Source organism: Psammomys obesus, unplaced genomic scaffold (genome assembly GCF_907164565.1).
Source record: "Psammomys obesus unplaced genomic scaffold, mPsaObe1.curated_primary_1811, whole genome shotgun sequence".
Lineage (NCBI taxonomy): Eukaryota > Metazoa > Chordata > Mammalia > Rodentia > Muridae > Psammomys > Psammomys obesus.
In genome coordinates, this window is record NW_026587216.1 from 27,869,895 (window position 1) to 27,888,102 (window position 18,208).

The window sequence follows — 18,208 nt, forward strand, 5'->3', positions numbered from 1 at the left end:
CAACATCACTGTGAGCCCTGGGAAGCAGTTCCACACTGCTGTTTTTACTGTGTCATTCACGCTCCTGACTGGTTTGTTTTTGAAAGGTTCAACTAAGCCCTTAGCCCAAAGGCACTTTCCGTTACATATGTTGTAAAGAAGTGTGTAGGAATTTCTCCAAGAGCTACTATAATAAGTGCTGGAAGTAGGACAGAGTTTAGGGTCCGTTAGATGGGCTCAGGAGAGCTGGCTTTGTCACTTAGTTATGGAGCAACCTGGGAATGTCCACTCCTCAAAATCTTTTCCTCATCTGTAAGTGGTTGTGGTGTGTATGTGTCACAATTGTAGAAATTAAAAATAAAGGCAAGTAGCTAGTTTATGGAAACTATCTCTTTTCTGTGGATAGGTATACAAAACAAAGGTTTTACAGAAAAGAATACATCTTAGCTATACTTTTTTTTTAAAAAAAGGAAAGCAATAATCAGCACGAGAAAATGATATTACTAGAATTGTTTCTTAGTTTTAATGTTTATGTTAATATAATTTCATAGGAAATGTCACACAAGTTTGATTTTAGACGTCTTGGTGACCATTTAATGAGTGTGAAAACTGCTGAGAACCAGGTCTTATACCTGAGACCATAGGAGCTAAAGCCAGAAGGAACATAAAGGCAACAACCTAAAAACACTGCCAAAAAAGAGCAAGAGAACTGAAAGTGCTTTGCAAGTTAAAAGAAAGAATTCACATCTGGTGAAACCATAAATTAGCACAGAATGCACCATTCTGCATTGGTTACTTGCTGGCTGTGATGTGAAGAGAAGCCTCCTAAGCATTCAGTCAGCAGAGCAAAGAATGCACACGGCTGTGCAGTACATTATACTTGATCATGATAACGGCCATGTTACTACTTTTTTTGTATTTACTTGTTCCTAAGCAAAGCATGTTACACTGTCTAATTGTGTAGAATGTGCTCCTGATTATCAAAACAATATTCCTCTGAGAAACAGTATACCATGTTGTCTAGGCAACCAACCTCATATATGGTAGTTGCCATGTCTTTCAGCTGTATCCAGAGAGAAGCGAATTGAGCTATACTATCAGGATCTGTGTGGCTGTTCTCTCATATTCAAACAAGGATGAAACCTTATAACGGCAAGTTTCTCTGAACCCATTCTCTTATGCCCCACATATCTGTAAAAAGGTATCATCAGCTGTTGACATTTTAGTATCAGATTAGTTCATCAATGCTGCATGCTGTTTGATCTCGAAAATGTTCGTGAAGGCACTATTTCTGTGTAATGAAATAGAGAGCCAGGCCTCTGGGAAATTGTGTTACTTACACAAGGTGAGACATCCAGAAAATAAATTCAGATTTTTCTTTTGAATCAAAATCGGTGTGACGGAAAAGTCACTCTCATAAAGGCTGCTGCAGTTCCCATTGATAAGTCTTCTTTGTCAACAGAAGGTAAGTGGTAGCTCATTTTATAGTTAGAGCAGGATGTCTGTCAGACGTAAGCAAAATGCCTTTTTGATGGAAAAATAAAATAATGTATGTATTCTTTAAAAGAATTTGTAGAAGTGTGGTATAATAATTTTAATTTTTTTTAATTCAAATAAGATTAGATTATGAGCCAGGCATGGTGACACATGTTGTGGATGTAAACATGTTTTTGTTTTGATCCCAGGTATAGACTATGGGACTGATTCAGAATGTCCACAGCAGCAAACTATGTGCCTGGTGCAGGCTCTGAGAGGGGACCTTTGCCAGCTGCAGGTAGTTTAAATCTGAGGACGCTGGAGAGGAAATAAATGACAGGGCCTAGAGAGAGAAGGGAGCTCCCAGAAAGAAAAAAAAGCTACCTGTGCTTCCTCTCTGCTGCTCCTGGTTGCTGTTGCTGCATTTTGATGAGAAGAAGCTAAAGATATCCTGAAATGAAGGTTTGCCTTTCCACAAGGAGCCCAGCGACCCTAGCCAGCAGAAAGTAGCTAAGGAAAAACCATACTCCTTCTCTCCCACTAACCCTTTATCTCTCCTACCTGGTGTTGGGGTGTTGGAAAGGATTGCGGTGGAGTAGAGACAAAGAGGCATAAGAAACCACAATAAAATAGAGTTAAAAAGTACACCAACAAGTAGCACCCAGACAAAGGGCTTCAAATAATGGAAACTCTGGTTTCTAATGGTGTAGAGGAGACAGCAGGATATGGAGAAATGAATATAATGTTTCACGATATGAGGACAAGGTTTACTGTGGCAACTGCCACTGGTTTCTCTCTGGCTTTACTTCCAGAGGGGACTCTCTAGTTTTGCTTCTTCATCTTCCTTTAAAAAAGGTTGGGAGAATGGATGAACAATTGGAAAAGGTGCAAGTGAGTGTGGAGGGATAGAAAAACAAAAGTATATGATATAAGAGAATCAAAAGTGTCACTCAATTCTCTTGCTTTTGAAAAGACTGCAGAGTTGGCTGTGCAACTAGCAAGTTTGCGGGTAGAGATGGAAACGCTTGGAAAGCAAATAGATCCATTGGAAAAGAAAGTACCAAAGGGTCCAGACCTGGTAACTGAAACCGTACTTTCCCAAAATTGCCATCCTGCTGTGCTCCACCCACTTTTGTTGTCAAGCCCCCACCAGTCCCTGCGTGAGGCAAGGGGCCAGGAGGAGCAGAAAGTCATACAGGGCAAAAGGGTTAAAGAGAAACAGGTTATTAAAAGAGAAAAGGTTAATCTTGAACAAACTGAGCTGCCAAAGGAGCAGCCTCAGGGTAAGAGACTGTCACCATTAACTTTCCCAGTAGTCACCAAAAGCCTTAGATATCAAAATGCTCAGTGCTTCCATTATAGTTATTTTGTCATTTGAAAAGAAATTGTGACCACACCACTAAACTCCTCAGAGCTCAAAATGCCCAGTGCCTTAACTCTTGAGAAATCCAGTACATCTGCCTGAGAAGTGAACCCACCCTGGGTTCTGGGCAAGAATGTTTAAGTTTCCTGGAATTTGTAGACATTGTGATAGAAGGGGTCATTTGACTAGTGAATACATGTCCAAGGGAGACATACGTGGTTTCTTCTTGCCATTAGGAAATATCTTTGGAGTCCTAGTTCAAGCCTCAAGAGCAAAAAGTACAAGCCATTCCACACAAGAGCAGCTGAGAATTTACCAGGTTATAAAAGAAACTATTGATCCAAAAAGGGTTTGATTCCTTGATCATCTTTTAAGAGAAAGACAGCAAGTCTCAATTCATATTAAAAGAAAAGCTATTTTTTTTTTAAACAGAAAGGGGAATGTTATGGATATAAAGATGTTTTCATTTTGATCCCAGGTGTAGGATATGGGACTGATTCAGATTTCCCATAGCAGCAATCATGAAAGATCTGAGAGGGGCTCTTTTCCAGCTGAAGCTAGTTTAAATCTTAGGACCCTGGAGAGAGAATAAAGGCCAGGGCTCAGAGAGAGAAAGAAGAAGGATGCTGGTGCTTCCCCCTTCTGCTCCTTATTGCAGTTGATGCAGTTTGATGAGAACAAGTTGGAGATCCTGAAATGAAGATTTGACTTGCCCCAAGGAACCGGACAACTATATCCAGTAGGAAGTGGCTAAGAAAAACGCCCTTCTCTCCTACTCTGTGTTGGGGTGGTGGAAGGAATAAGAGGGAGAGCAGGGAGAAAAAGAGGCATAAGAAACTCAAAATAAAATAGCTTAAAAAGCAACGCCAAAAGGTGTGTGTGCCTTTAATCTCAATGCTCAGGAAGGCAGAGACAGGTAGATCATTGTGAGTTTGAGGTTCTACAAAGCAAGTCCAGGACAGTCAAGGCTACACAGAGAAACCCTGTCTTAAAAAACAAAAACAAATCAAACAAAAAAAAAAATCCCCAAAAGATTAGCTTAGAATATGAATGCTGGTAAAATTTTAAAGAATGAGCTTGGAAGCTGTTCATGAGAAGCAGCAGGGCCCAGCAAGAGAGTCCACTTGGTATAGTACTTGCTTTGAAAGTATGAAGATCTAAGTTCAGTCCCCAAAAGCTGTACAGAATGATTGAGGCATGTGTTACTGATGTGGTTTGGTGAGTAAAAACACTCTCTGTTCAAGACTGATGATCAAAGCCAAGTAAGGAGAAAGGAGAGAACCAATTGTGTGAAGTTTTTCTCTGAGTCCAACATGCATGCTGTGGGATGTTTACCTACCCACACACTACACAGAAACACAGACACACAGACACACATTGATAAATATAAAGGCTGGGCATGGTAGCTTCTAGTTGTGATCACAGAGGTAGAAGACAGAGACATACACAACCTCAGGCTTGCTGGCCTGCCAGCCTCAGCTACTGGGTGCGTTCCTGGCCAATGAGAGACTCTGTCTCAAGTAAAGGGTAGGTAGCATCACAGGAATTACGAGCATAATTGTTCTCTTACTTCTACATGACCTATGTATGTATACTCAAATCTATATTTTTTCTTTCTTTCTTCCTTTCTTTCTTCCTTCCTTCCTTTCTTTCTTTCTTTCTTTCTTTCTTTCTCCTTCTTTTTTCTTTCTTTCTCTCTTTAGAAAACAAAAAGGCAAATTAAAACAAATCAGAATTAAAAAAAATCAAAAACACAAGAAACACACAGACATGCAAAAAGTATTTATTTAGGAAGCTGTTGTAATAAAATAAGTAACTATCCTGTAATAGTTACTTTTTAAAAATTATTAGATGGTGTACTAGCTGTTTTTGCATCAATTTGACACAAGCTAGACTCAGCACAGAGGAAGGAGCCTCAGTTGAGAAAATGCCTCTATGAGATCCAGCTATAAGGCGTTTTTTTTTTTTTTCTCAATTAGTGGTCAATGGGGAATAGCCCATTGTGGGTGGTGCCATCCCTGGGCTGCTGGTCCTGGGTTCTGTAAGAAAGTAGCCTGAACAAGCTATGAGAAGCCAACCAGTAAGCACCGCCCCCCATGGCCTCTTCATCAGCTCCTGCCTCCAGTTCCTGCCCTGGTTGAGTTCCTGGCCTGACTCTCTTTGGTGATGAACAGAAATGTAGAAGTGGAAGCTGAATGAAGGCTCTCCTCCCCAGTGTGTTTGGTTATGGTGTTTCATAAGCAATAGAAACCCCACCTAAGACAAATGGTATAGGAAACATTCAGGTATGAGAATTACTTACCATTTGACAAGGTAGGAATAAAGTCAAAGTGTGCTATGGCGTAATAGAGAATTTGATTGACATTTGTTTGGGGGATTTCCCAAGTATGGGAAGGTCTTTTTCATTCATTTACAGTCTCCAGGCTCATATCTGAATTTATATTAAGCCAGGAGATGGACTCAGGACAAAGGACACCGTCTGGGAATGCCAACAGTGACTCAGAGAGCAGACTCAGACTCATGACCAACTATCCTGTCTGCCTATGTAGGAAAACCCCAAACTCTGATTATCCACTCAGTGGTGTTTGCTGGCTGATGAAACCTTGATGCACCGAGAAGATGACATGCACCAATTCCACAAGGAGATGGCAGAGAAGCCCTTAGAACTCCGTCAAACTTACACTGTCTATCATCTCATTTGGCTGGTCCTGATTCCTGATTTATTTCCTTTGTTTCTTGGTTTATTTATTTATTTATTTATTTATTTAGGTTGGGGGTGTTTTCTTGGGGTTTCTTTCATAGGGTTTTTAAAATTTAAGTTCTGAGGCCTACTCTCACATCGTAGGCTAGGTTAGCTTCGAACTAGGGATATTCCTGCCTTGTCTCCTAAGCGCTATAGTTGCAGGCAAGAGCCATGGGGCTTTGCTTTATATCATTATAGCAAAACTATAATTAATGCATGTAGAATTTTTCTCATGTCTTTCAGCCATTGTAACAAATTATCAAACTTGGGAAGACCGGGGCCTCTGAATTTGTAATCATTTGTTAAGAAGTAGACACAGTGAGTCTCCCCTGCCTGTGCCTCTTGTGTGAAGCAGGGAAATCTTAGCTGGACCTGGCCCATTCGTTGGCATCTCTAAGCATCGATAGCACTGCCTGTGGGTGATAGAGTGTGCACGTCTCTTACACAAAGTGGCATAGCGTTTGCACTAAGCGCCTCCACCAAAATGTTAAAAAAAGAAAAAGAAAAGAAAAGAAAAAACACTTGTAGATTACTGAATACCCAATACAGTGTAAACCCCAAGTCCAGGATTATAATGTACTACTTAGGGAATGATGAGAGCAATAAACCTAGGACAGTACAGATGCAATCTTTTCTTTTTTGAAATCTATCAATATGACATAATTAAGAAGAAATTTATCAGTGTGATTCTGTTGACTTAATCTGAGAATATAGGAGCTACAAACACACACGGCTGATTGTGTAAAGTTTTATTGGATGACAGTGGATAAAACCTAAGAGATGAGGTCTGGTGTCCAAGGATTTTACTACTGATGGCCAGAAACACACACACACATACACACACACACCTTTCTAATGAGGCAGCATTTAGAGGACCAGACACAACCTTATCCCATGGGGCTTCTCGGCATCTGGCCTTGTTTAAAGGGCATGTGAGGAGAATTATCATTTCTTTAATACCATTTGGCCCTGAACTTTCCCACAAGTCTAGTCGTGGAGATATTTCCCAAGGAATTTTGTTCTGGATATTGTATGCATCTGACTTCTCGGAAAAGCCAAGAAATAGCCGGAGAAATAAGAACACCCGAAGGACACAGAGATGGGTTGAAGCGTGGTGTCACACATTCCAAATGACAACGTAATCCAGGAGAGCAGAGCGGGTTCTCTGGGATAACAGTCAGAAATTTGGGAGGAAAGTTGGCTCTGCTAACATAGGCAGGCTTCGCTCTCTCAAGGAGACTTGCTTTTCTTAGCCCACAGTGGATTTAAAGTTACGGCCTGAGTGGATATTCCCAGTCGGTTGGTTTCTCACCAGTCATATATATTCACATGTCCCAGACAAGATCATTTTCAGTTTTCAGCACTTGAACTTCTGGAAAGAAGGAGGGAGCTGAATTATGTGAGAGCACTCCCCGTCGAGAGGAACACATAGACATGGTTGTTCTAGAAGCAATAAAACTAGGGTAATAAAGGGAATTGAAGCTTCAGCTGGTTTGAGGCCTCAGACATTGTGTTCAATTAATTATTATAGTGTGGCCTGAGCATCGATTCCAGCTGAAGCACAGAGCAGCTGGGTTTGGCTAATCAGAGAAGGCAATTGTTTCTGAGGCTACACATGGAGATGAACTGCCTTCCAAGCTCTTGGGTTTTTTTTTTTTTAGGAAAAAAAAATTTATCACTGGAAGACATAATAAACCTTCCTAAGTATGTCTCAGATACAAGGTAAGTCCAAGGTCCCTTCCCTCAAACAATTCTCAGTTTTCCCACAAGAGTCTTATGTGTTTGTGAATAGATGCAATACTGGAGAATATTTACTGTCAGAACAAATGAACTCTTAGCCTGGCAAAGAAAAGCCAAAAAGTATTGAAAATATATAACATTCCCAATAAAGTAAAAATGAATTCCAAGTCTAGGAAGCATTTTGTTCAGACTTTTCCAACTATGAATTGTCTTTCTTTTGATTGTTTGGGTTGTGAATTTTTTTCATTAATTTGTTTACTTACTTTACATCTCTATAGCAGCTTCCCCTTCCTTTCCTCTCTTCCCAGTTCCTCCCTCTTCCCTCCCCTCCTCCTCTTTCCTTCTCTCTTTCTCCTCAGAGAAGGAAAGGCCTCCTATAGATATCAACCCACCTTGGCATACAAAAATGCAGTAGAACTGGTTACAGTTCTGCCATTGAGGCTTGACACAGCAGCCCAGTTAGGAAACAGGGATCCGAAGGCATGCAACAGAGTCAGAGATAGCCCCTGCTCTAGTTGTTGAGCAACCCGCATGAAACCAAGCTGCATGTCTGTTACATATATATAAGGTGCCTAGGTCTCTCATACATACAATTTGGTTGGTGGTTCAGTCTCTGTGAGCCCCTAAGTGCTTTGGTTAGTTGATTCTGTAGGTTTTTGTGTGGTATCCTTGACCTCTCTGGCTCCTTCAATCTTTTATGTCCCTCTTCCGCAAGATTATCGGAGCTCCTCGTAATGTGTGGCTGTGAGTCTCTGCACCTGTTTTCAACAGTTGCTGGGTGAAGCCACTCAGAAGACAGTTATGCTACGCTCTTGTATGCAAGTATAGCAGAAAATGGTTAATAGTGGCATGGGTAGGGTCTTTCTCCATTGCTTAGGGTCTCAAGATGGGCCAGTCATTGGTTGATAGTCCCTCAATATCTGCTTCATCTTTATTTCTGCACATCCTTTAGGCAGGAAAAAATTCGGGTCAAATGTTTTGGCAGCAAGTTGGTGTCCCCAACCTTCCATTGAAAGTCTTGCCTTGTTAACAGGTGATGGCTATTTCAGTTTCCGTATTTCCTGTTGCAGGGAGTGTAGCTAGGGTCAACCTTATAGATTCCTGGGAATTTCCCTTGTCCCAGTTTTCTGGCTTGTCCCAGAGTTTCCCGCACTGTTCTCCCTGATTTCAGATCTCTCTACCAGTTCTTTCTCCCTCTGTTCTGCCCAAAGTTAATCTCCTTGTTTCCCTCCCCATCCCCTCTTCCACCCAGTTTTCTCCCTCCCTCCATCCATGATTCTATTTTATTTTCCTTTCTGTGTGAGATTCAAGCATCCTCCCTTGGGCCCTCCTTATTACTTAGCTTCTTTGGGTCTACGGATTGTAATATGGTTATCCTGCACTATATGGCTAATGCCCATTTAATTATAGCTGAGTACATACCATGTGTGTCTATCAGGGTCTGGATTACCTCACTAAGCTTGATGTTCTCTATTTCCATCCATTTACCTGCAAATTGCATGGTTTCTGTGGGGGTTTGTTGTTGTTGTTTATTTGTTTAAAACGATTTAATGTCCATAGAGCCAGTATTCATTATGCCAAAAGCTGAAGTGCCCATCAAATGCTGACTGCATCAACAAAATGATTGGCAGCTCAGTCTCTATATGGGTTCCTGAGTAAGGGGAGCAGGGGCTGTCTCTGTCATGAACTCACTTGTCCCTGGCGATGAGGCCTTGCCGGGCCGCAGAGAAAGAGGATGCTGCAGGCAGTCCTGATGAGACCTGATAAACTATAGGCAGATGGCAGAGGAGGAGAAATCCCCCCTTTCAGTGGACTAAGGAAAGGGGATGGGGGGAAGCGGGAGGGAAGTTGGAACTGGGAGGAGTTGAGGGAGGAGGCTTTAATCAGGATATATAATGAATAAATTGTAAAAAAGTAAAAATAAAATCAATATACCCATCCATTTGTCACCAAAGGAGTTGGTGGCAAGACTCTATCCCTGACTCTGGAGTTTCACAATTACAGGGGCTTAGGTCCCCTATATAAAATGATGTTAAATTTGCATATAAGAAGCATGCATTCTCCCGTATAGTTTAACTATCTCCAGAGTATTTATTATTACCGGTACATGTAAATGTGAACAGAGATTTGTACAGTGTTGCTTAGGCACTAACAACAAGAAGAAGTCTAGCCATGATAGGTACAACTGTTTTCCAGCAGATCTGATTGACACTGATTAAAACTACACAAGTAGAATCTGCAGATAAAGAGGCCAACTATAAGTATAAAAATCTAATGAAGACTGTACCTAACCATAGAAGACTGCTTGCAAAGGGCAGTGGTCTGCTTCTCCTTGTTCTATTTTTCCTTGTGGGGTTGGGGCAGAGATGTAGATTAGAGTCTGATCTGTAAACTGAAATGCCACCCTTGGCAACTTCTATGCTACTGTAACGTGTGAACAGCTCGTTTCCATTCTCAGACCAGGCCAAGGCTAATGGATACTGACCCTCAGGCTCTATGTTCTCACTCTATGGTCACGATTGTCCAGCAGAAGCTCCATAAGGAGCAGCTAGGACGAGAAGACTGATTTTTCTGACTTGCAGTACTGTTAACAATATCTGTAGCAGGACTCTTGATAGTTTAGTGAGCAAGAAATGGCAGCGTCCATGCTGATCAGCCCTCAGTGTGTATGACTAAGGCTGGAGTTTGGTCCTATAATGTTTCTCAGGCTAGCCGGAGTCTAGCTCAACAGTTCCATTCCTGCCTTATAGCTAGATGGTATTAATTATTACAATTTTATCTTGAATGTTCCCCAAGGGCCCGTTTGCTGAAGGCTTGGTCTTAGACCTGTGACAATAATGGGAAGCGATGCAATCCTTAGGAAACAGGAGCTCATATAGAAAGTTAGGCCGTCATGCACTTGAACAAGATATTGGGACTCTGGCTTCGGCTAAATTAATCTAGACAGGGAGAGAAGACAGAAAACTATTAGACAAGAAACTTTAGGACACATGTTTAGAAAAATTATGAAAATCTGGACTCCAGGGAGAGAATAAAATGGACATGCTGAAAATCTAGTAAGAAGTGTTGATTAAGAAGTTCTCACTTTCCTTTTAACATGTACTTGGATCTTTGGTCTTAAAACCATATACTTTTATATCATTACATCTTTTCCAGAAAGCAGCCTCACTCATTATGAAGTTTCTATTACAGGTTTTCTCTGCCTTTTCACATAACAGGCAAACATTTGTTTAAAGTTTTGTCAGCATAATGTGTTCTTCTAGCATTTAGTTTTAACCAGTTATATATCTACTTAAAATTTTTTCCATGTAGACAATCTGTGTGGAACTTGCTATCTGCCTAATCTGCAAGCTGACAGTTTTGAACCATTTGTTGGACACTTACATCTAAAATTACAATGATGAAAACTTGTTTTGGGTCTCTTCACTTGCTATCTGTGACCGATTGTCCATGTATTATTGTCTAGATTTTTATTTCTCTGTGCTGGTTTCCTAATTGAATGTTGTTCATGATTCCATTTTATCTCCTTTGCTAGTTTGTTCATTGTAAATGTGTATTGTCTTTGTGTCCCCTTGTGTTTATTATACACACTTGAATTTACCACGGCATGTATTCAAATAGCCTCATAACACATGTGCTATACAAACTTTACAAATCTACTTGTCCTTTTTTCTCAATCTTAGTTATTTTCTTTCCCTTTTTAGCAATTTTAAGAACAATTTCAGATGTACAGAAAGGCTAAGAGTTCAGAGAGTTTCTACATCCAATTTTCCCAAGGATTATGATAAAAAAAAAGTCATCATTATTGGTTCTGGAGATTAGAGGCACGATATCACACACGCTAAGCACATGGCCCTTCTGAATAAGAGATTTATTAGAAGAATTATTAACTGAAGGGCTGAACCTAAGACTCCCTTCCTTCCCATCTGGGAACCACAGACAATCTGGCTGCAAGCACCAGCTTTGAGGACTTCCCATCACCCACGTGGCATGATATCTCTCATTCTTTTGGAAACATGTAGGAGAGACACTCACTTTGTCCCATGGAGCTGGGCTTCATGCACAGCCCGTTGCTGCTGTCTATGGAATTAATAACTATTTTAACAAAACTTTGAGGCTAAACACCTATACAAATAAAAGAAAAATAATGCATCTGTGCATATTCTCAATATTACCCTTCAGCTGTACTTCTTTTTTTTTTTTTTTTTTCATTTGTGTAAATCCAAGTGTCTGTATGGACTTTTTACTTTTCTGCTTAAAGAATGATTAGTATACTGCTTTAGTAAAAAATTGCTGGCATTTCAGTTTTTTATGTCTACATTGGTTTCACTTCAAGAAAGGATTTGGATGGTTTTTCTATTATAGGCTGACAGGTTGACTTAGAGACTTTTGTTTTTAGGAAGTTTCTCTGCAGTCCTGTGACTTGCAGGGCTCTGCCAAGATGTTTTTATCTTACCTTTGTTCCTCCATATCTGGGCCTTTCGCTCCTTGCTTTCATTTAAGATTTTCCATTTATACTGCTCTTCAACATTGTGTTACGAAATACTCTGGTACAGTTTTCTTCATGCTTACTTGTTGTTGAGGTCCGCTGGCCATTTTAGGTCTATACATTTATAGTTTTCATGTAACTTGTCAATTTCCATTCATACTCTTTAAATTATTTGCTTTTACCATTTCCTCTCTCTTCTCCTTTGGGGATCAAACCTCACATGTATTTAATTGCTAACTTCTCTCACACTTTAAAGATCTTCTTTTTCTTTTTCCTGTATTCATCTTTCTTTATGTTTCCTCTTACGGTTCTGAATTATTCTGATCGTTATATTCACAGTCACTCATCTTTGACTCCCATCACTGATACTACTATTTAATTCCTACTTTTCATTTCAGGAACTGCCGTTGTCTTCATGGAAAACTTTGATTCTGGTCAATTTTCATATCTTTCTATCCTACTGGACCCTCACCCTAACCTAGAATCTTTTACCTCTTTTTTCCAATGCTGGATGTATGAAGCAGTAATAAATGCTTTCATGTCCTTGTCTACTAATTCTGTGAATCTTATATCACTTTTTATTGTTTAAATTTATTTTTATTATAAATAAATATTCCCATTTTGTTGAAATTATATTGTCTTCCAAGTGTTGTTTAGAGGATTGTATGAGAAACATTGTAATTTTTTTGTACTGGGGGCTAGATTTTTTTTTTAATACTGTAAAATGAACCCAGAACTCCGTGTATACTGGGAAAGTGCTCCGCCACTGAGATGTTTCTCCAACCATTACCGTTTTAAGATTTTCTCTGAGGCATAGCTAAATTACTAGGAAATAATTCAATCCCCTCAAGTCCTGGCTGTAAAATTTAGCAAAGAAGACTACAGCAGTGGTCGATCTTGCGTTCCTTTATTCTTGCTACTTTTTTGAACCTAGGCAATTATGAGATTGAAACTGACTGGTGGGAACAGGAAATAGTCCAGCCATATGGGAACTCCAAGTAATATTCTCCTAATCCTTGGCCATTCCGCTCTTGGATATAGTAGTTTCTTAGTGCGCATGTGCAGATCCATACTCCGGTGAAGATTTGAGGCAAACACTGGAGTTTGCCTCTGTTCTGACCCTGTAGCCTTCCAGTTCCACCTCTTCAGTCTAGAGGGAAGAGCAGCCAGTCAGAGCCCCCTGTGCTGGTGCCTGAAAATGGGACATAAACCAGGGCAATCACCAGCTTCGCTTTGTTTTCTGATCTCACTGACTGTTCTTTCTATGCCTGGCATCGAACAGTTGGAAGCCATCATGGCAGATACATATGCTTATTTCTCTTAAGGCAGAAAAGTAAATCTGTTCCCTACAGAACCACATTCACTAAAAGTAGATGCCCATTACTATTTTTTAACAGGTAGAACTCTGTTGGCACGATGTGTTCAGTAATGGCATAGATAGATAAATAGCAAAGGTAACCTGGAGTGTCTTACCACAAATGCTGACCATTGTATGACTTCTCTCCGGTGCTTGTGAACATAATTTCTCCTAAAGTGAAGGCATTATCCAGACCCATTCACAGAGCTTGAATTAAGCTCTCCCACTGTCCACAGACTTGATCAGGAACAAATATTTTCTGGGTTTTGTTAAGTTTCATCCAGATGATTTTTTTTTTCCCATTTAGGAGCTCAGATTTAACAGAAGCCCACAGTCCACAAAGATGTTTATTTCTTCAGCCCACTCACATTCCCCTAGGACACTCCCATTTATCTGTGAGAATTTTGTACTTCACTCAGGATGTGGAGATAGTTTTTCTCCCCTTGGCTTTAAGCAACCTTCATTCATCTAAATCTCGGAGTATTTTGGCAGATACTCTCCTTAGACTGGTGTAGGGAGGCGTTTGTTTTCCATTTCACTGCACATAAGTGTTCTTTTATATATGTGTGCTTGTTGTTTTGGGGGGGGTTGTTTGAGCAAGGCTTGTAGATTGCATTGTTAACTTATGATCATTACAAGTACTTCTAATTAATGTGTCTCATTCATCAAAATCAGAAAGCTTAACCACCTTCTGAAACATGAAAAGTGAGGGAAAAGAGTCAGTTAATCATCTAGCTGTCAGCTACTTCTAACAATCTCTCTTTCTCACTCTCACTGCTCTATAATTGTTGTTGCATACTCTGGGCCTTTATCATTACCTGCTGGTCTTCTTTCTGTGTATTTAAAATGTGCTCTAAGAGTTTTCATATCCACCGATGCTATGAGGTAGATGCAAACTGTAGCTTAGTTATCACCATTTTGTTAAGGCACTCCTTACCAAAATATTTAAATCTATCCTCTCTTAGAAGTTCCACCGTGCCCCTTGCCAAGTCCACTAATAGGGGGGACCTCCTCCCCATTCATCTGATCCTGTTTTATCAGGTATCTTCAGGACTGGCTGCAAAGCTCTCCTCTGTGGCCTAACAGGACTGCTCCTCCCTTGGGGGGTGGGGAGGCCAAAGAGCCAGTCATTGAGTTCCTGTCAGAAATAGTCCTTCTTCTCCTCACTATGGGAAACCAATTGGTTACTGAACTACCACAGGCTACATCTGAGTAGAGGTTCTAGGTTACATTCATACATGGTCCTTGGTTGCATGTCAGTCTCAGAAAAGACCCTGTGCCCAGATATATTTGGTCTTTGTGGAGCTCCTATCCTTTCTTCATCAGACTAACTCCCCTTCTTTCTTATGATTCCCTGTACTCTGCCAAAGGTTTGGTCATGAGTCTTTGCTTTCAAAACACTGCTAGTTAGAGTCTTTCAAATGCGCTCAGTAGACTCCTGTCATATGTTCAATGCACATCCCATCTGTCTTTCTAAACGAGGATTGATAATCTTACCCCATGTCTGCTCTCTTGATTATCTTTTTAGGTGTGTAGATTTCATTATGTTTATCTTATAGGTCTATATAAGTGAGTATATACCGTGTTTGTCTTTCTCCTTCTGGGATATTTCACTCAGGATGATCTTTTCTAGATCCCACCATTTGCCTGCAAATTTCATGATTTCCTCCTTTTTGATTGCTGAGTAGTATTCCATTGTGTAAAAATACCACAATTTCTGTACCCATTCCTCTGTTGATGGACATCTAGGTTGTTTCCAGGTGAGGGCCTGGGAGGGAATGAGGGATCGGGACACGGCTGGGATACAGAGTTAATAAAATGTAACTGATAAGAAAAAAAAAAAAAAAAAACTCAAGTGACAAGATAGTCTGGAAAGGATGTGGAGAAAGGGGAACCCTCCTTTATTGCTGTAGGAATGCAAACTTGTACAACTACTTTAGAAATCAATGTGGCTCTTTCTCAGAAAACTGGGAATAGCACTACCTCAAGATCCTGCTATACCATTTCTGGGCATATACCTGAAAGATGCTCAACCATACAACAAGGACATTTGCTCAACTATATTCATAGCAGCTTTATTTGTAATATCCATCTCTTATCTGGATGTCAGAAGGTAAAAACAATACCTTTCTATCAGCTAACACTCAGAGAAAGACTGTTAAAAAAAGAAAGACATGTAAGCTTGGACCTTTCACACATCAGTATCTCATAAATGGATCCCACTTCTGTTTTTAATGAAAAACAAAGATTAAAAGGCTATAAACAGGAAACAACCTAGCAACCTGCTACAGAGGGCCTCTGAAAGCCAGAAGAAGAAAACAGGAAACAACCTAGGAACTTGCCACAGAGGGCCTCTGAAAGCCTCTGCCCTGCAGACTATCAAAGCAGATGCTGAGCCTGATGGCCAACTGTCGGGCAGAGTGAATGGAATTTTATGTAAGAAATGGGAAATAGCAAGAGCTGGAGAGGACAGGAACTCCACAAGGAGAGCAACAGAACAAGAAAATTTGAACACAGGGAACTTCCCAGAGACTCATACTCCAACCAAGGACTATTCATGGAGATAACCTAGAACCCCTGCACAGATGTAGCCCATGGCAGTTCAGTTTCCAAGTGGGTTACATAGTAATGGGAAGAGGGACTGCCTCTGACATAATCTGATTGGCCTGCTCTTTGATCACCTCCCCCTGAGGGGGGAGCAGCCTTACCAGGCCACAGTAGAGGACAATGCAGCCACTTCTGATGAGAACTGATAGTCTAAGATCAGAAAGAAGGAGAGGAAGACCTCCCCTATAAGTGGACTTGGGGAGGGGCATGCATGCAGAAAGGGGAGGAAGGGTGGGGTCGGGAGGGGAGGAAGAAGGGGCTTATGGGGGGATACAGAATGAATAAAGTGTAATTAATAATAATAATAAAATATTTTTAAAAGGCTATAAAAAAAAAAAAAGAAGTTCCAAACTCCTCCTAACTGGTTTTAACCCCCTTCCCAACCTATAAATTGTATGGAAACAGACTAGTTCATATGTGATATATGTGATGCTTATATGGTATAGAGCATGTAATATATAGATTGTAATATGATGTATGACTTCACTTGTATGATACTCTTTCCCTTTAATTATGTCTGTTTTCTTATTTGGTTATTCCAAATATAGCTCAAATAAGCTGAAAGTCTTTGTTGTATATTCCTATTTTATTTATGAGAGCAAAATTGACAGTTGCCAGTTTTCTTCAATTTTTATTCAATTTAGTCATATTTATTTATTCAAGTTAGTCAGTTAATAAATAGAACACTGAAGAAATGCAGATAGACCCTGGAGAGCATGCAGTGGAACATGAACACACAGTAAGTGAGACAGCTAAAGTAAGGGCTACATTTGCTGAGATTCTGGACGGAAACACAGGTCTTTGTCGCCAGCAGAGCCAGCTAAAGAGGACTCTAGCTCTCACTGAATAAAGAAAAGTGGGACAGAGGCCTTCTTGCTCATTGTTTTGCTCTTTAAAACCCACCTTTCTCTCTTTTTCAGAAATGTTGCTAGCATGTTGGTTGACTGCTGACCATGTTATTCCGTTTAAAATGGTATTTATATGTGTTGCAGGAGAGATTATAGGAACATTCAAATAAATTTTCCACTTAATTCAGACTTAGTATCAGGCATTAAGAATAGTTTATTTCTAACATTTAGTTCCAAAGTTATTTATTTACTGTCCATAATATCTAATAGATTTTTTTGTTGTTGTTAGTATTGTTCTGTTTCAGACTCTTTTTGTAGAGGTGTGGGCATGTGAGGGACAGCAAACCAGGGCTCTCATGTTCTTGACAGACATTCTGCCACTGAGCTACAACCCCAGCCCCTATAGGATGTCCCCCTAAGATTGCAGCACACCACTTTCTTTAATTTTAATTTTTAAAATTATTTTATGTGTTGAATGTTTTGTTTCCATATATGCCTGTGTGCCACATACTTGCCTGGTGCCCACAGAAGCCAGAAAGGAGACATCAGGTCCCCTGGAACTGAAACTACAGACAATTGTGAGTCACCAAACCCTGGTCCTCTGGAAAAGCAGCCAGACCTCTTAACCAAGGAGCCACCTTTCTAGCCACCTCTCCTTTCTTAAACACTTAACTGTCTCAGTTGGCTAGGACATTCATTAATGACTACCACAACTGAGTTGTCCTAATGATCCAGCCTATTTCTCTGCAGTTTTGTGGGCTAGAAAGTTTATCCAGTTCAAAAAACATTCTAGCAAGGCCTTGATTCTGGCAAGGCTCTCTTCATCTGCACACAGCTGTCTTCTCACACAAGGGAAAGGATTTGCTCTTTCTCTTTGATAAGCAAGAAGCAAACGTTCAAATGTCTCCACCCTTAATACTTCCTATTTTCTTTGGTCTCAGCTTCAAAATAAGGTCATGATAGGGGTGGGCAGGACTTCACCAGTGAGGTTGGATGAAACTCAATCTGGTCGAGAGCACGTTCTATTTGTTTTTGCTTGCCTTTGACTTAATAATATCGTACTTTCTTGAACCTGCTGAAATTATTCTTCTTAAATTAGCACATCCATATTTTCTATGGTACCATTTCCTAACCTACAGACTCACTCTAGATACCATCAATAAATGAATGGATAAAGAACATGCACTGTATAAACACAGTGAATATTATTAATAAAGATGAACCGAATAATGTCATTTTCAGAAAGATGGATATAGTTGGGGGTTGTTAGATTAAAAGAATTAAGGCAGAGTCAAAAGGAAAACTACTGGATGTTTGATCTAACATACAGAATAAGACTCCAGTCACTCCAGAAACAAAGCCAACAGTCAACAGCGTGATGATATGAAACTAAAAAGCTTCTATACAGCAAAAGAAGCAGTTAAGTGATTAAAGATGAAGCCTATGGAATAAGAGTCGTGGATGACAAAAATAGATGTTGGAGAAAAGACAACAATATCAACAAATGGTGCTGGGAAATAGGCATCTATATGAAGAAGAGAGAGACTAGACCCTTATCTCTCACTCTATGTAAAATTCATCTCCTAATGGGTTAAAGAACTCAACC